General features: G+C 38.6%; 1 protein-coding gene and 1 long non-coding RNA gene across 4 annotated transcripts in view; one reads left to right on the plus strand and one right to left on the minus strand.

Moving 5' to 3' along the window:
• LOC140199775 (uncharacterized) overlaps positions 1 to 4734 on the minus strand; it is a 56807-nt gene extending 52073 nt beyond the window's left edge. The window contains exon 1 of the long non-coding RNA XR_011886486.1: positions 4647 to 4734. This is a non-coding gene — a long non-coding RNA (uncharacterized lncRNA). The remainder of the gene's footprint in view (positions 1 to 4646) is intronic.
• A 96-nt stretch (positions 4735 to 4830) lies between these two features.
• Positions 4831 to 19762, plus strand: part of LOC140199016 (vang-like protein 1) — a 59290-nt gene continuing 44358 nt past the window's right edge. Inside the window, exons 1-2 of one of the 3 annotated variants that reach the window (XM_072260398.1) lie at positions 4831 to 4989; positions 19423 to 19547. The gene's annotated coding sequence lies outside the window, so the exon portion shown is untranslated. The remainder of the gene's footprint in view (positions 4990 to 19422; positions 19548 to 19762) is intronic. The other 2 variants (XM_072260399.1, XM_072260396.1) reach the window with 2 other exon arrangements.

Consider the following 19762-nt stretch of genomic DNA (forward strand, 5'->3'; position numbering starts at 1 on the left):
GCGTCCGGAGAAAACCTACTCATTCCACAGGGAAGAAGTACAAACTCCTTACAGAGGATGCTGGGATAGAACTCTGAACTCCGACGACCCGAGCTGGAATAGCATTATGCTGACCACTACGCTATCTGAGGAAGGATTGATTACACCCAAAACATTAACACTTCACTGTTCCACATGATAGTTAACCTGTTCTCCATTTCTAATATGTCCTTTTATATATTTGCCTTTTAAAGATTTTAAGACTTTTGAGATTTAAAGATCATAATGCAGAATTAATGTGTGCTGCACATAAAAAGAAAAAACATGTGACCTAAAACAAGATATATGTAATTTTTAATCAACACTTAAATCACTCCCCTAATAACAAAAGACTTTTTCAAGTCATAAACAGATACAGACATGAAATGAATAATGAAAAAATAGACTTGACAAAGTGCAAGAGGTTCAATCAGCTTAACAGGGGGATATTGAATTACAAATGAAGAAAAATGCCAAGTATAAAGTGAATTGTATATGTCAAAAAAATAGAGTTTGTGTTAAAAGCACTGTAATACCATCTGGATTCAAGTAACACACTAACTTTGCATTATCCTGAAACATTAAATGTTTTTATCAAAATGACAAATGAAAACAATTCATCTAGATCTCCAGGGAGATTGAACAACTAGACAAAGCACCCAAAATAACAATCACATCTGCCACATGTTACTCATTGGGAGTAGTATTCACTTACTCAATTATTGTAATCAATTAAAACTAAACAATTCCACTTTTTAAATACTTGCAATTTGCCTTATACTCTGAGATAATATACTTTGCTCATATCTCCTCAATGTTTACATAGTCAAATTAATCCAGAAGCCTTTAAAATAGTTGACTGGGTCCTTTACTAACCACCATTATCTCACATTAGCCTTACCGTGGCTTTAAAAACTCAGAAAGAATATTTTCCTCTATCTTCTTCCAAGGAGTCTGAATGCAAATGGTTTGTCACATTTTTAATTTGCCATATGCTTTAGAAACAAGGCCTGTTTACCCCTTCACTTTTGCTATATTTGGCTAACAGACTCAGACTTTATAGCTAGTAATAATTTGTAGCTGAGGAACAGAACTAAATTTGCATTCCTTGTATTAGTGTTAATAACACATGCTCTAGATATGCTGCTTATCACCTGCCCAGAATAAAATAATGAATGGCCAATACTATGATATTTCATAACAAAAAACAGATATGAAGTCAAGAGTAGTGAAATGACATTGGAAGAACCAAAAAAAACACATTTCTTATTTCACCCTGCTTAGTGTTTATACTTCTCTGAAGAAAAATAATGAAAGCATTCACTAAACATGTTAAGATCCTTAATGAACCTTTATACAACTACAGACTCAAATTAAAAAAAGTTAAGTTTTACTTCAGGTTAGATTTCACTTGTATACATTGAGAACTGCATACATGTGCTCCTTCATGGAGATGTTGCCATCGCTCAGGAAGGAAAAGGGAGGAAAGGTTGATATAACATCACAGGAAACACCATCCCAAACAGTGAATGTGCAACAATCCAATCAAATCTGGGGATGGCAAAGGTGGTGAATGAAGAACCTCTTGTGTGACCAGTGCGAACTATTGGTTGTGAAAGCTCGTCTGCCGTACTGGTGATAGTCACCAGTACCTTGAACTTAACACTATCAAGTGGATTCCAGATCACTAAATGGACAACAAACATTGGCAATTTAACACTGGATAGTAATACTTCCATGTTCTCACCCGCTTCTCAAACAGATTTCACTGAGTAAACTTTACAGTCTTCTGAAGTGAATTGTGGCCAAGGATTTCTTCTGAATACACTCTGCCACTATAACTTCACTGGAAATATGGCAAAAATCCTGCTAACACATATGGCAATATTACATCAATGAAGCAGGAACAGCTCCAAGGAAATTCCAATCTGTAATACATTCTGCAGTGCCAATTGTAGATATAGTAGGCTGGAAAACATCTAAATTCTGCACTGCTTTCCACCCACAGAAAAATCACGAGTGCAACTGAGCTAACAGGATTCACGCTTCACTGGGATACTACCAACATGATAGGTCTGTTGCGTACAGCTGGCAGGTTTAATGAATCCTTCTCTATTTCATTGCTTCTGATTTTGAAATGATCCCAAAAAGCACTGAAGTAGATGTAGATAACTAACAAAGCTGACTAACAACTTCAATGAAAGTTGGCACAATTTCCAAATACTAACTGCTCAAGAATGGGCGCTGACTTTAAGCTTCTGATATCTCAAAACAAATAGTTGCATGGGCTTTGAAACTTAAGCTGTGATTAATATGAAAGCATAAGTACATAAAAGCCTAAAAGGGAAAATCCAAGTGTGAAGAGTCCAACATTATATTTCCCACACAAGCATGTTTCTATACATTAACATCTTGCATCTGGGGTCATTTGCTCACTTTTTTGTTTGATAGATTTTTAAGGCAAACAAATCAAACTATTATTGAGTGCAGTTTTGGAGAAGTAGTCTCTTTTCAAGTCCACATTCCAAACCAGTTCATGAGATACAGTAAACATTAACTTCTGAACTTCACAGAAACACAATACTCCTGCAGTTCAAGCTGGCATTTTTCTTCCCTCTCTCCAAACCTCTCATATACTGGTAGTTCTTTCTACCCCGTATTCAAGTTATATACCCATTCATCTTTGTTCAACTGGCACATTCTTCTACAGACCATCCCATTTGACAAGGCACTGTTCAAAATGAAATAGTCACAAACCTTTGGCAACTAACGCTAGCTGTTATTGCAGGTGCTTTTTTCATCTACAGGTAAAGCTCATATCTACCTTCACTCCTCATCTTCCCATTAAAGAAGTATCTTCAGCACCAGTCTCCTACCCTCACTCATTCTTCCCCTCTCTGCCTCCAATTTCTGAATGGACATTGAACCCATGAACAGTACCTCACTGTCTTTTTTAATTTCCTATTTTTTGCATTACTGATTTAATTTAACCATTTTATATATATTTCATGTAATTCACAGTTTTCTTTTTCTCTCTATTATCATGTCTTGCATTGTACTGGTACTGTAAAGTTAACAAATTTCACAGTACATACCGGTGAAATAAAGCCTAATACTGATTCATTGACCACCATCCATTTCTGCCAGTCCTTTTCCCACAATTACTGACACCTATCTGTTCAAGCCACCACACCACTTCTCTCCCCCCTACCCCACTTCTCATTTCTAAAATAAACCCACCCTTGCAGACCCCCTAACAAGGTGTCCTACTCAACTCCTCCTCTGTTCCTGTGAGCTGTTGGGCATGGGAGGGGGTGTGGTTTAGAGAGTTGCCGATTGTTGGCTGACAAAAATGGCAGAGCAGGAGAGGAAAAAGCAAGATGCTTTTGAAGATAACTTTGGGGAACGATCAGTAGCTCAAGTAATATATTAATTGACTTGCATAACACACGTTTCATTTTATAGAAAGACAGCATGATATTCCTGCACACACCTCCCCAACCCAGCACTCTGTCCAAAATGTTCAAAGAAGCTATGGCCTTAATATCTATTACATACACAAGGCTTATTTTTGTAAAGTATGTAAATAATCCTTATTAAATAAAACAATTACTTAAAAATCCAAAAATCTTTCCAATGAGAGCAACACCAAGATACCTAAAAAAAAGTTCTATATTGCAGCTGCTGAAAGAGTAACATAGGGCTACACGTGTAGACATCAAAAATAGGAGCAATAGGTAGAGTTAAGTCATTCCACAACCCCAATAAATCAGATCAAGTCTCCCACACCAAGTCTTAAAGGGCAGTGGACAATTAAACATCTAGCAGAAAGAGAAATCAGTGATGGCAAAGCCAAACATGATTGCTGAACACATGGCCGAACTCTCCAATGCGTCAGAGAAAGCAATCCAAGTAAGTCTAGCCTCTCCTTATAATTAATAGCTAATGTAGCTAGTGAAATGACCACAAATGAGACATTTCACTGTATGCTTCGATGTACATGTGACTAATAAACCTAATCTAAATACAAACATATTCTCTGATCCAATCAACATCCTGGGAAACTGCCTTTGTACCATCTCTTAAGACTCAATATCCTTATTTGGCAACCAAAACCGCATGTAACTCCAAATGTGGTATAACCGAAGTTTTATACCCAGGTTTTGTTCTCTGTCTGTTTACACATATTGACAACCATTAGGAAGCCTTAATCATACTTTCAGTTGACACCAATCATACATTTTCTCCGATCTCCATCCAACTATAATCCATCGTTTTGCTCTCAACACCTTCTCTACAACTTAAAACACTTTTTCTAAAAGTTTCTAGTTGCCTATAATGGTAACTATTTCCCTCTCTCCACAGATGTTGTTCATTTTTTGTAGTTATATTTAATTCCAACAATTGTAATTGTTTAATTTTCGAACATAACATGTAGGCTTTGTGTTGTCTGATTAAATCACCATCAAAGAGAAAGGAGTTGACAAGAAACCTCGGACAACGGGTAGAAAATTCTCACTATCTAGTTGGAGGACATTTTTTTTGCCCGGTCAGAGCAAAACAAAGCACTACAGGTGACTGTGAGCTTGAGATCTGGTGAAAGCTTTGTGCTCGGTGTACTTCCTTACAGAAAGTCTCTGCAGCCTGAAGAGTTCCACCGGTCGGGGGCAGCGACCCATCACCTGCACTGCTTAGGGACAACAGCGGCCAATGGCGCCGCGCTGCCAGGGAAACGCCGAGCGTGTCACGTGACGCGCGCTGGTAATCGGAGCGGCTCGCTCGTCGTGCGCATGCGCGAGTGGTGTACGGCGGCCTGAGTGGGCTGTCGCGTTTTCTCGGGATTGAATTTTTTCCCCGGTGGATGTGTTTCCATCTCGACGCCCCTCTCTGCCCCTCCCCCACTGAATCCGGGTTTTTTTGTGATTGCGAGCGTTCAGCAGCGAGATCGTTTCCACAGGACGCCAGGTCCAGGTCAGTGAGGCTGTAAAGCACTGTTTTTTTTTTCGCGATCCGGTTAAGGGAAGTACTCGGGCTTGGGAATTGTGAAGCGGTCTCTGGAATTAGTCTGCTGGGAGAGAAAGGAGAAGCGGTGGACGCTGCGGCCTAGTTCGCAGGCTCTTGATTTCCTTTCCCATTAGCAGGCCTTGCTTGCATTCCCATGCACAAGTGTAGGGACGGAAAAGAGCCGGTGCTACCGCCTGCACTGTTGTAGACCTGAGAAAGGACGCGCCAACGCCTGGCCTCCGTATCAGGGGCGGACACACAACAGGCGGAGAAGCAACCCTGGGCCCGCATCGCCACCAGCTCGACGCTTACATTGGTCCCGTGAAACAATGACGTTAAATCAAGGGAATGTTTCAAATTCGGCAAATCATACAAAATCTCGGGGGTTGGGAGGTAGACAACGATTTCCCAATGGGGATGGTGAAATGTGATGAATGATATTCCGGAGTAGAAGGAAGGAGTGGATGGAAGATGAAAGCAGGACGAATATGTCCCGGGCAAGGGTGGGGGGGGGGGTGGAATGGAAAGAGTGTTGCATTAGATCTTCATTTAGGAATTGAAAGCAAGTCACTCTTGGGGAGAGAAAGTGACAGAATGGATGTGATGGTTGGTGAATGATACATATCTGTATGTATATTGAGGTTGGAAAAGCAAGGTCCTCATGGTGATCGGCAGATGGAAATATACTGCTCAGTGTGGATGATTGATGGAGAGGAATATAAGAAGTTATCTTCTATCTTCTGTATATAGGCTAACGAGGTAGACAGATCAAAAACTATTGTTTGGTTGCATATACACAGATCGTGTTGAAAATTATTGTAAACTATGTAAGATGCTGTGGTACACAACTTTAATGCAAAGCTTATGTCACTTAAATTTTAATTTACTAATTTCTGAAATAGTGCCATCGCACTCCACTACATCAGGATTAAGTGTGTAAGCACAGGGCATTCTGCAGAAACGTGTATATCTCACTGATGGATTGTGCCATGAATTGGAAATTGTCTTGAATTTGAACTATTGCACACTCCATTACTATAATAAGTGTCTAATTAGTGGGTTGTCAATTCATTGTAGAGTAAAATAATAATCATGGGGGTTCATCAGTAGTGTTCAACCTACTATTGGCAAACATTTAAAAATGAATTGCCCTACCTCCTAGTTGAATTTGCATGCCATGCATAATTCAATTTCAAAGGAAAAATGAGCTTTTAAGAAGTGAGGTTAACAACATAAATACTTGAAAATTTTTGTGAATAATCTAAAGTAAAAGCAGCAAGAACCCAGTGGGTCAGACAGTACCTATGCTGATAAATTGATTCTGCTGCTTTTAAAGATTTTACACTGGCAAATAGTGTAAAAAAAAATTAGTGATGTAGAGCAGAAAGACACCCTGTGAAATTATAAGTGCGATTTATTTGTTCACACTGCTTAAAATTTCCAGTTCCGTTTGAAATATTGTCTTAATTTTTATTCTCCTTTGATTTAGGAAGCTTTTTGTTGGTTATTGTTTGCATTTTAGATGTAGCATATTTTTTGTTGAATGTAGAGAGGTTTTCCATGTTTACTCAGTTTTAAAAAATTGTTATTTAAGCAAGCAGTTGTCAAAAAAAGTTATGAACAATTTTTAAATTTTCTTATTACTTTCGAGTGAATCTTTATAAAAATGTAAATTGGTATTTTCAGATAATTATAACTCAAACTTGTAATTGAATGTTAACCTTGCATAATGGATATCATACATCAACTAAGTGGATTGAACATGATAACAAATTATTGGTGCCTGAACATTCCATTTATTTTTCAGACCTAAAATAAAATCAATTCCATAACTTGTATGGTGATTTTTTTTTAAATTGACTATGATGTCATGACTTGAGCTAAAATATCTTCATTTTGCTTCACTCCTGTAATTCTCATTGCTGGAATTTAGGAAAATGAGGAGGATGAGAGGTGACTTAAGGTGTACCAGGTGATTATGCATAGGTCAAAAGTATCGCCAAAGAGTTTTTCCCAGGGTGGAAATAGATTTTAAAAGTGACATAATTTTAAGGTGTTTGGAGGAAAATGTAGCGGTTATCAGAGGGAAGTTTCTTTTGAGAGTAGTGGATGTAGATAGGCATATTGATATATAGTCCCCCAATATTCTAATATATGTAGAAACATGTAGGAGGGAAAGGTTAGATTAGGCTAAAAGGTTGGCACATTATCATGGGATGAAGGGCCTGTACTGTGCTGTAATGTTCTCTAAGCTGCAAAACTTTGGTTAGGTAGTACCTGTAGTGACAAGAAACATGAAAAGTTTAAAATGTTGGGAAAGTGACTTGTCATGTATTATCAATGAGGTGTGTCTGTTGCACACATCCACTGTTTTAAGATGACAGTGTAGCAGTTGCTAGGACGCTATTACAACTGGGGCATCAAGGTGTTCAATTCCAGCACTATCTGTAAGGAGTCTGTACTGCATGGGTTTTCTCTGGGTGCTGTGGTTTCCTCCAACAGTCCTAAGATGTACTGGGGCTCAAAAGACCTGTTCCATGCTGTTATTCTAAAGAAATAAAAATATAGCTAAATATTTTGTTTTGCGCTGATCAATTACATACTATTCTTTAGTTGAAGTGATAATTATGTAGCACATAATTTTCTTATGACTGCAGGCGACCTTAATACTCTGTTCACAGATTGTATTTGGTATCAAAACTCGAAAGCCCCATAAAAGTGGTCATAATGTCAGAAAGTTTAAATTCTGTCATTTTATCTGAATGTATCTGACTTTAGAATCAGAAATACAATTTCTAATTTTGTGGATGGTACTAAATTTGTGATGAAGAGCCAATTCAGAGTAGAAATACAGTAGTTATCAAAGGAGGACCTTCGTAATAATGAAAGGTAGATCTTACTGGATGGACATTTGTTCTTTATGTTTGTTTATTGCTTTATATTGAAGTGGCTACTACTGACATGCTGTCCTTTGAATTTCTGGATTTGCTTTGAAGTGAAAGATTCAAGATATATGATCATAGTAAGCAAGGTGGGCTTGATTTTAAATTATAGTGATAATCATGTTAAAGCAATTAATCAAATGTGTAAAATGGTATTGTATGAGAGGCAGACTTCTGACATACTGTACCTTGGCTACATTAGAAATAACAAAAGATGGTTCTGTTTATAATGTTAACCATTGGCAGAGATCTGAATAGCTTGGGAAGGTACACTCGAGTGTCAGATAGCAATTACATTGTCAAATAATGGATCAAATGGAGGGAAGTCACAACGTGAGCTAAATGGCTCTGAATAATGCAAATAAATTTGGAAATATGTGGTAAGTGAGGTTGATACTAATGTCACAGATTTCTGAATGGAAATGACATTTAGTAACATTGGTGTTGATTTATTGGCATTGAATGTCTTTTGGGAGCACTTTGCAATGGATTTTTTTTGAAAAAATGATGGCTTTTGTAAAAGTGTTCATGGAAACCTCACTGAAAACAATAGCACAGTGTGCAGCAGCAGAAGGAAAACTCAGTGTATGCTGGAATAAAAACAATTTTGGTCACCGAATTACATTGAGAGTTTAAAAGCATAAAGGCAGAACAGAAAATTCAGTAGTTAGCTTTTAGCTCAAGAACCAAACTATCAAGAGAGTGAAGAGTGTTATTCTTGATACTAAAGGGAAAAGTTAAGGGAAATAATTAAATTTCTTGAGGGGATGGAAAATACAATCATAATGTATTGAGTTATAAATTATTTAGCAAGATCTTATTTTCATTGTCATAAACTGTGTAATCAGGAGAAATGGCTGATCTCCTGGAAGTTACAAAGTAAGTATGAGAAGGGTGAATATATAAAATGTATTGTATAAGGAGGTAGAGGGAGAAGATACTGAAGAAATTTTGAGGGGAGAATATCTAGGATAACTATTTTATGCGAATACATTACTACTTGTCATGTACTTTCCTGCATTTCTAAACCAAGCTGCATTTCTGAATCAGAACTGTTTATTTACAAAATGAGTAATTCCCCGAAATTCATGAAACTTGTTAAAAGGGTAGATTTAATTGATAATTACTCTATTGGTCCAAAAATATAGTGTAAAATTTTGCCAAGATTATTTTTGAAGCACTGCTCTTTATTTTGTATTATCTTTGGTGTTGTTTAAGTACAAGCAAAGCTTTCATGCAAATGCTAATCAGCTTCAATCCTTGAGTGAAGTAGTATAATTTTCATCAAAATCTGAATTTATCATTTAAACTGAATTTTTGAAACTACAAGAGATTTCCTGTTGTGTAAAACCTCGCAGTGAGGCTTGAATACTAAATTTCTAATCATCTTTCCAGTGCAGCCTGCAGATGATTAAGAAATTTGTTCCCTTTATTGAATTTATGAACAGCTTTTATTTAAGAGAAATCTGGGTTCCAAAGCAGATTCCTCCAAGGATGGGAATAGTAAATATTATTTTCAACAATTTTCAGCTCCAAATCTACAGCCAAAATAACAAATGTGGTCCGTTACTTTTTAAGCCAAAAGTGGGTCAGTAATACTCAAGCTAGGTAAATTGTTAGGCTTACTCAACAGAGGGAAAATACCACATAATGCTATTATCTTATTGGACAGAATAATTTTGTAGTGAATTGTAACATATTTAAGCATACAGAACAGAAAATCTGTCTACAAACATTTGTATAATGTGATTCCATCATTAGTTCTGATGAACCTTTATGGTTCATTGACTTCCACAATATGTGCCACAGTGAGATTAAATGCCAAAGTCTACCTCTGTAATGTTCTTTCTTTAGAGTATAAGTTAAGAATTTGTTGAGTTATTGTCTTCATAATGCAATGTAGAAACTAACTTATTTATAATTTTTATATCATTAATTATTTGTGGAAAAAATTGTTAATTGAATGCATGTGACACCATTAAAATTTGGTTGATTTGAAAATCCATTCCAGAGTTTAAAGTTGAACAATGAAGGTCATAATTCAAGAGGTCGATCCTACAGTCAGTCTTTGTCTATTGTGCTGATGCTCTAATAGTATAGCTATTATCAGGAGTCTTAAATAGAGCCTTCACAGATTTGGATTTCCCCCATATCTGAAACAACACATGGAAAGTTTTTTTGCAGTTCAAAATACATTTAATGTACAAAATGCCAACAAGCACAACTGTTGCTTTTGTGGCATAATATGGAAAGCATCTTTGACAAAAGCTTTATTGAACTTAAAGGCAAGCCCTCCCATCTCAGTTACCCCAGCTACAAATTCGAATGAGTAAGATTGAAGAGAATGTGCTAAATGAGGTTGTTGCTAATGCTACAGGCCTTTGAATGGAAATAAAGTTTAACAGTATTGGCCAAATTAGCCACCAGATTTCTTTTTGGAGATCATTGCAATGGATGCCTTAATATTCAATAACTTCTGTAAATTGTTTTTTGGATGTGAAGAAATGAAAGATTGCACAGAAATTAATGCAGCAAGTTTTCTGATGTCTACAGCGTAGCAACCAAAAGCTATTCCCATTATAAATGCTCCTTTGCACAGCTCTGTATTGAAGTGTTGGCTGTGTATTGATCATGGATAATACCAGAAATGTCGCAAGCACATTGGTTTTGTGATAACTCAATCCAGCAAGAATAGTACTGTCCTCCAATTGTATTTTTGAGGGGTTTTTTTTTGGTAATTTGATTATCTTGTGGCATAGGGCAGATGTGAAATAATTCGCTTCTTACAAAATTCTTATTAAGCTATTTCAGAACTTATTGGTACTCAGTCTATCATAGTTCACGTTATTCACAAAGAAATTACATTACATAGCATTAACAATAATGCCCAGCCAACAATCAGATATTGACTTGGGAAATGTTAGCAGAGACACTGGCACAAAATGAAGCAGTCTTTGAAGTTGGAACTCCTAAACTTTGTCTCCCATGAGGCTGAAATAGGGTCTGGAGGGAAAACTAGCTTTTGGAGCAATTAAAGTCAGAAGAGTAACAGCCCACTTAAGTGACAAGATTCACTTCTAATCTCCATGCATATTGACTGGCTTTGCATCTTCCTAAAATAAGAACAGCGACAGTTTGCATTGAAGCATCATGGGTTGAGATGATGCAATTTGATATCATTAGAATGGACATACAGCAATACAACATGGGTACAGATTCTTTGACCCAGTAAGTCTACACTGACCACGGTGCCTACCCATCTGGCCGGAATTTCCAGTGTTGAGCCTGCTCCCTCTAATCCTGACCCCCTGCGTGTATCTGTACAAGTGCTTCTTAAGTATTATAGTACCTGCCTCAGTCACTTCCACTGGTAGCTCATTCCAAATACTCACCATCCTTTGTGTGGAAAAAGTACCCTCAGGTCCCTTTTAAATCTTTTCCCTCCTGCCCTAAATCTATGCTGCCTAATTTTGAACTCCTGTACCCTGGGACAAAGACTGTTACCAGCCATCTTATCTATGCCCTCCTGATTTTATAAACCTCTATATGATAATCCCTCATTTTCCTGCATAGCAAGGAATAAAAAGCTAGCCTGGGCTACCTCTCCTCATAACTCAGACCTTTAATCCTGACAATATTCGCAAATCTTTTATTGTATTCTTTCCAATTTAATCACCCAACAAGATGACCAAAACTATACACAGTACTCCAAGTGCAGCCTCAGCAATGACTTGTACAACTGCAACATGATGTCCCAACTCCTATATTCAATGCCATGTCTGATGACGTGTTACAAATGCATTTTTCGCCACCTGTCTATCCGTGATGCTACTTTCAATGAGCTATGAATTGTATTGACTTTACTTGCATCCTACATATACACGAGGAGTAAAAATCTTTACGTTATGTCTTTGTTCAATTGTGCAATTATTGTAATTTATAATAAATATTATGTACAACAGGATAGTCAATATAACATAGAAATACAGTTGAGTCAGCATGAATTAAGCAGTCTGATGGCCTGGTGGAAGAAGCTGTCCCGGAGCCTGTAAGTCCTGGCTTTTATACTGCAGTACCACTTCCTGGATGGTAGCAGCTGGCACAGTTTGTGGTTGGGGTGACCCGGGTCCCTAATGATCCTTCGGGCCCTTTTTACATACCGGTCTTTGTAAATATCCTGAATCATGGGAAGTTCACATCTACAGATGCGCTGGGCTGTCCGCACCACTCTGTGCAGAATCCTGCAATTGAGGGAAGTACAGTTCCCATACCAGGCAGTGATGCAGCCAGTCAGGATGCTCTCAATTGTGCCCCTATAGAAAGTTCTAAGAATTTGGGGGGCCATACCAAACCTCTTCAACCGTTCGTGAGGTAAAGAAGGCGCTGTTGTGCCTTTTTCACCACAGAGCCGGTATGTACAGACCATGTGAGATCCTCGGTGATGTTTATGCCGAGGAACTTAACTTGTACTCTGTGCTCCCTCTGTTCCATTACACTCCCTTGTGCCTACGTAGCATAGTACAAGTCCTACACTGGTTTGACTTCTCATACTTACCTGTATTGAAATTCATTTGCCATTCCTCAGCTCAGGTGACAAGATTCATTTGTAACCTACAATAATCTTTGCTATCAGCAACCTCTAATTTTGTCATTTGCAAATTTACTGATCAAGTCTTGTGCATTCAGATCCAACCACTTATCTAAATTTCAAAGGTCCCTGTGGCACATCACTAGTCACAACTAGTCTCCATTCCAGAAAGCAACCTTCAACAACCACCATCAACTCTAGCCAATTTTGAGTTCACCTTAATGAGTGCTCCCTGGATTCCATGGGACCTAACCTTCCAGACCAGCCTATCATGTGGGAGCTTGTTGAAGACCTCATTTGTCAAAGTGGACAACATATATTGCCCTTATCTACCACTTTTGTTACTACTTCAAATCAAAAACCTGCTGAATTCTGAAGGGGTATACTCTCTCCTTAGCCATTCTTTTACTCTTAATATAGCTATAGAATCTCTTGGGATTTTCCTTAATCTTACCTGCTAGGTACAGTGGCATGCAAAAGTCTGGGCACCCTGGTCAAAATTTCTGTTACTGTGAATAGTTAGTGAGTAGAAGATGAACTGATCTCCAAAAGTCATAAAGTTAAAGATGAAGCATTCTTTTCAACATTTTAGCCAAGATTAGTGTATTATTTTTGTTTTGTACAATTTTAGAGTGAGAAAAAGGAAAGGAGCACCATGCAGAAATTTGGGCACCCCAAGAGATTTGAGCTCTCAGATTACTTTTACCAAGGTCTTAGACCTTAATTAGCTTGTTAGGGCTATGGCTTGTTCACAGTCATCATTAGGAAAGGCCAGGTGATGCAAATCTCAAAGCTTTATAAATGCCCTGACTCCTCGAACCTTGTCCCAACAATCAGCAGCCATGGGCTCCTCTAAGCCTGGCACTCTAAAAATTAAAATAAATGATGCCCACAAAACAGGAGAAGGCTATATGAAGATAGCAAAGTGTTTTCATGTAGCCGTTTCCTCAGTTCGTAATGTAAGAAATGGCAGTTAACAGGAACAGTGGAGGTCAAGTTGAGGTCGGGAAGACCAAGAAAACTTTCCAAGAGAACTGCTCGTAAGATTGCTAGAAAGGCAAATCAAAACCCCCGTTTAACTGCAAAAGATCTTCAGGAAGATTTAGCAGATTCTGGAGTGGTGGTGCACTGTTCTACTGTGCAGCAACACCTGCACAAATATGACCTTCATGGAAGAGTCATCAGAAGAAAACCTTCCCTGCGTCTTCACCACAAAATTCAGCATCAGAAGTTTACAAAGGAACATCTAAACAAGCCTGATGCATTTTGGAAACAAGTCCTGTGGACTGAAAAAATAGAGCTTTTTGGCCGCAATGAGCAAAGGTATGTTTGGAGAAAAAAGGGTGCAGAATTTCATGAAAAGAACATCTCTCCAACTGTTAAGCATGGGGGTGGATTGATCATGCTTTGGGCTTGTGTTGCAGCCAGTGACACGGGGAACATTTCACTGGTAGAGGGAAGAATGAATTCAGTTAAATACCAGCAAATTCTGGAAGCAAACATCACACCGTCTGTAAAAAAGCTGAAGCTGAAAAAAGGATGCGTTCTACAACAGGATAATGATCCTAAACACACCACAAAATCCACAATGGACTACCTCAAGAGGCTCAAGCTGAAGGTTTTGCCCTCACAGTCCCCCGACCTAAACATCATTGAAAGTCTGTGGATAGACCTCAAGAGCAGTGCATGTATATCAGCCCAAGAATCTCACAGAACTAGAAGCCTTTTGCAAGGAGGAATGGGCGAAAATTCCCCAAACAAGAATTGAAAGACTCTTAGCTGGCTACAGAAAGCGTTTGCAAGCTGTGATACTTGCCAAAGGGGGTGTTACTAAGTACTGCCATGCAGGGTGCCCAAACTTTTGCTTCATGCCCTTTTCCTTTTTTGTTATTTTGAAACTGTAAAAGATGGAAATAAAGAAGTAATCTTGCTTAAAATATTAAAGAAATGTGTCATCTTTAACTTTTTACCTTTTGGAAATCAGTTAATCTTTTACTCGCTTAGCTATTCACAGTAACAGAAATTTTGACCATGGGTATCCAAACATTTGCATGCCATTGTACATCTCAAACCCTCTCTTTCCCCTTAAGAGTATTCCTATTTATAGTCAAAGGATTCAATCATCCCTGATCTTCTGAACCAATGTATGCTTTTATTTTGACCAGAGTCTCAATTCCTTTCATCAGCCAAGGTTCTATAAACTTGACAGGTTTACACTTAACCCTAGCAGGAATATGCTGCTCCTGGTCTTCTGATATTGCACTCTTTTAAAAACTTCCCACTTGCCTATTGTTCCTTTCCCTTCAAACAGGCTGACCCATTTGACTTCTGCTAGATCCTGTCCAATTCCTCCATAATTAGCTTGCTTCTTTTTATTACCCTAACCTATGGATCTGCCCTATCCTTTTTTATCAGGGCCTTAAAACCAACAGAATTATGGTTGCTTGATTGAAGGTGCTCCCTTATTGCCACTTCAGTTACTTGCCCTGCCTTGTTTCTCCTAAGAAATGGTGCATATTGTACCCTCCTGAATTGACTCAGGAAACTTTATTGGACACATCTCAAAAATTCCACCCTTCCAGACCTTTAACATTCTGGATAGTTCAATTAATACTGGGGAATCTCTGAGTACTGCTGTTATGTTTTCCCTGATCAAAAAGGCAACATTTCCTCCTCGCTTATTTATACTTCAGTCAGGACTATAGCATTTGAATCCTGGAATACTGAGCTGCCACTCCTGCCCTTCTATTAACCATGGTTTTCTTGTGGCTGTAAAGTCCCAGTCTTCAAAGTGAATGCACACTAAGTTCATCCACCTTTGCCATTTTAAGCAAATGCAGCTTAACTAGGAATTCATTTTCCTGCTTTTACTGTGTCCCTGGCAATCCTGATTACTAAACTTGATCTTGCCAGATACTGGTTTATTCTTTGCCAATTTAATTTAAACCCTCACATGAAGCTTTAGCAAATTTCCACTGAAAGTTATTGGTCCCTTTCTCCTTCAAATGCAGTCCGCTGCTCTTGTACAAGTTGCCTCTACCCCAGAAGAGATCCCAGTGGTCCAAGAACCTGAATCACTGCCCCTGGCATCGGCTCCTCAGTCACAAATTCATCGTTCTTATCTTTATTTCTAGAAAGTATCGTATGTGTTAACTAGGGGGTCATGCGCAATCCTGATATGATGGAGACAGCCGTGAGAAGCACAGAGGAACACCTGGAGAAACTTCTGAAATGCCCGCTTCGCTGCTGCTGCTACTGTGCGATCGAGAATCTCTGGAGGGAAGGCCCCAAATCCTCGGCATTGCCTGTTGCTGGGGCCGGGGTCGAAGCGCTCGGCAGAGATGGTGCTCGGTGTCGGAGAGCTGGTCGGAGGCTCGGAGTTTTCGGATGGACTCTGAGTCAGACTGTGGTCGGATACTTCCAGGATGCTTCATCGGCAAGTTTGCGGCACTGGAGGTTCACCGTCTGCGTGAGATGATGGGACTTTGAGAGACTTTGAGACTTTTTACCGTGCCCATGGTCTGTTCCTTATCAAACTACGGTATTGCTTTGCACTGTTGTAACTATATGTTATAATTACGTGGTTTTTGTCAGTTTTTCAGTCAGTTTGTCATGTGTTTCTGTGATATCATTCTGGAGAAACATTATATCATTTCTTAATGCATGCACTATTAAATAACAATAAAAGAGGACTGCGTGTCCTCATAATCTAATAATCTAAATCTTTTGCCTATGACTAGATAGCTAAGAATGGAGTGAGGCAAGTAACATTAATCTGAACATGAACAAGCTGCAATTACTGTATCAAGGCATGGAAGTGCCCTCACCAGGACTGTAGCATTTCAAGAACACTGCTTACCAGTACCTTCTCAAGGGCAATAAGGGATGGGCCTGCCAGCAAAACTTAAGATCATGGAAAATGATTTATTAAAAAAGGCTACTAATCACAGACTACTAATACTACTACTACATCGACTCAGGCCTAGGGGGATGGCGTCGGGCACGATGACGGACTCTCCACTTCTCCCTCTCCCTCATCAGTGTGTTCAGTTCATCTACATTATCCGCGCCGCTGTCTTCTAGGAGCGTGTTGACCATAGTCTTGGGAAGGCGCCCAGGGTTCATCTTCCCATGCTTGGGCTTCCATATGATGACTAGGCTGGCAGGTAGCTCGGGGTGGCGTAGATAGTGCCCCGCTAGTTGCAGTCTTCTCGCCTCGATTTTAGTAGTGAGCATCGGTAGGTTGTTATACAGCTCGACGTTCATCATGTGCTGTTGCCAACTCACGTCAAGAGCCATCCGGAGCATTCGTGTATAGCAACCATCTAGAGACTTTCGCATAGTCTTGGTGAGTGTCCACATCTCGCATCTGTATATGAGAATGGACTCTTATGACTGCTGTGAAGATCGTCTTTTTAAACCTTCTGGTCAGGTTCGACTTCCAGATTTCCTTCATGTCGTTCATAGTCCTTCACGCCAGCGCCTTCCGTATCTTTATGTCCTTCTCCAAACTCATCATTCTTGACCTGAGGTACGTGTAGTCAAAGACTTCCTTAATGGTATCATTGTCTACAGTCTTGAGAGTACCTTCATCACAGTTAAATGCCATGTACGCTGTATTTTTAGCGTTTAGGTGAAGTCCAACTTTATTGCATTCAATTTCTACTTTTGTCAGTCGCTGCTGTGCTTCCTCCATCTGGTCAGAGAGCAGGACTATGTCATCTGCAAAATCGAGATCTATGAGCGTAACTGGTCTGACCCTTTTGGTTCGCCCTGGTCTTATAGTAAAACCAAGCTTGTCATGATCTTTGGTAGCTTGACGCAGAGCGTAATCAAGGACGATTATAAAGATGTAGGGTGCCAGAGTGTCTCCTTGCAGCACACCAGCTGGGAGCTCGAACACTGCTGTTTCTCCGTCTGGTAATACAGCTTTCGCCATGGTTTTGGTATAGCTGGACTCTATTGCTCTCAGTAGATGGTCTGACACTCCGTAAGCTTTCACGATCTTCAGCGTTTTACCTCGGTGAATGGAGTCAAAAGCTTTGCGGAAATTGATGTAAGTAAGCACGGCTGGTAGGTTGTTCTTCTTGACTTCCTCGATGATCCTATGGAGAGCAAGTATTTGCATTACTGTTGTGCGCTTCTGCCAAAAACCATTCTGATTGAATCTTAGCTTAGGGTCAATGGCAGTGCAAATCCTGTTCAAGATCATCCGATTGTATAATTTTGCTAAGATGCAGGTCAAGCTGATACTGCGGTATCACTAATCACAGAAGAGAAACAAAATTTGACATTCTAAAGTTAGGAGCTCTTGCAGTGAGGAACTTTGTATATCTGAATTATTGGTGGTGATGGGAGGAGAGATGGACACCATTAGTCGGAACATTTTTAAAAGTACTTCATTGTTTTGTGTGTACAGTGCAAGATAGGTGCAGAGGAAAGTTGAGGATATTGCCATGGCTGAGAGACAGGATAAGGTGGTGGTGTTTTCTTTGGAACAAAAGAGACAGGCAGTTTAATTTTTTTTCTAATGGTTACGATGGAATTACACAATAAAAAGCACTTTAGCGGAGAAGCCAGTAGTTAAATGAGCGTAGATCTAAATTAGTTGCTATGAGGAACTAATCTAGTCTCTTGAAAGAAAATTATTTTGTTCCGTGAACACCGTGGATCTGGAGTTCAATTGCCTGAAATTGTGGAGGCAGAAATGCGGACTTTTTTCCTAAAATAAATGTACTCATTAAGCACCTGAAGAGCTGTGGATCCAGAGCTCAAAGGTGAGATGAACCTGAAGTGCATTTCATGGGCTCTGATGCTGCAGATTTCAATGGTTCTGTAACACTTCCAACATACTTCATTGACTTGGCACCTCCTTGATCTGGTTGTGATCAGAAGTAAATTAATCAACTATTATAACAAAATCTTTGCAGTTAAATATTTCCCTGCATTATGTGTCTGATCACTTAATGTTTAGAGCTTATTTGGTAACTAAATGGCAAAATTGTCCAGTAAAGTGTGTTAAAATGAAAAATTTTGTGCAATTAACTGTAAAGACCATAAGTTCAATACATGCTTACAAATTCAATTTTGCTATTATTTTGGTTTTAGAGTGCTTAATTTGTAGAACTTTGCCGGGTCATCTAATATGGTCTTGTGCAATGTTTGTATTTTTTATAACAGAACTTCCTAACCATATGTACATGGAGTATGTAGAATGTATCATTTTTCCCATGCTTGTGTATTAATAGTGTGCTTTAAAATGTTTAAAGTGAATGAGTATCTAGGGAATTTGAGGAATTTCTAGTTAAAATCCCATAAACATATTTTTGTAAGCATTTTAAAAAAGTTACATAGACTCTTAAATAGCCACTTGTTTTGACAGTTTGTCTTCATTGTTTAATAGAGAAAAAACTGTTCATACTTATGAAACAAGAGTACCAAGTTATTGGTACTTAAGAAACCCATTAGGCTCACAGTAATTCTTCTGATGTCAAAGAAGAGCTGCCTTGAAAGATTAAGCAACTTGTGCACAACTTGAAATAACTAACAATATAATGTTGATTTAAATATAAATGCAGATTGCAATGTATCATTTTTTTTTAAACTATCAAGATTCTGGGTAGATAAGTTAATTTATTATCAAAGTACATATATGTCACCATATGCTACTTTGAGATGCATTTTCTTGAAGGCGTTCATGGTAGAACAAAGAAATAATAGAATACACAGACTGACAAACAACCACGTGAAAAAGACAGACTCTGCAAATACAAAAAAGTAACAATTAGTAAATAATGCTGAGAATGAGTTGTAGAGTCCATAGGTTGTGGAATCGGCACAAAGTTGAGGTTATTATCCTTCTACCATTAGGCTCCTGAACCAGTGTAATAACTGTTGCTGAATCTGGTGGCGTAGGATCCAAAGTTCCTGTATCCTTCCGACTGCAGCAGCGAGGAGAGGGCATGGCCTAAATGGTGGAGTTAAATATTAAAGAAGTGAATATGGTTGTATATTAATTTGCTATTTTGCTGAAGACTGTATTAATGATGCATGTTCATGATTACCCTCAGTGATAGTTTGCATATAATAGCATTGGCCTTATTGGAAAGCATTTTATACTTTGCAACAATTCCTTTACTTTTCAATCTTTTTATTAATTTCATAAAATGAAAACATAACATAGCAATAATACAAATAGTAGGAGATACAT

The sequence above is a fragment of the Mobula birostris genome, chromosome 6 (assembly GCF_030028105.1).
Source record: "Mobula birostris isolate sMobBir1 chromosome 6, sMobBir1.hap1, whole genome shotgun sequence".
Lineage (NCBI taxonomy): Eukaryota > Metazoa > Chordata > Chondrichthyes > Myliobatiformes > Myliobatidae > Mobula > Mobula birostris.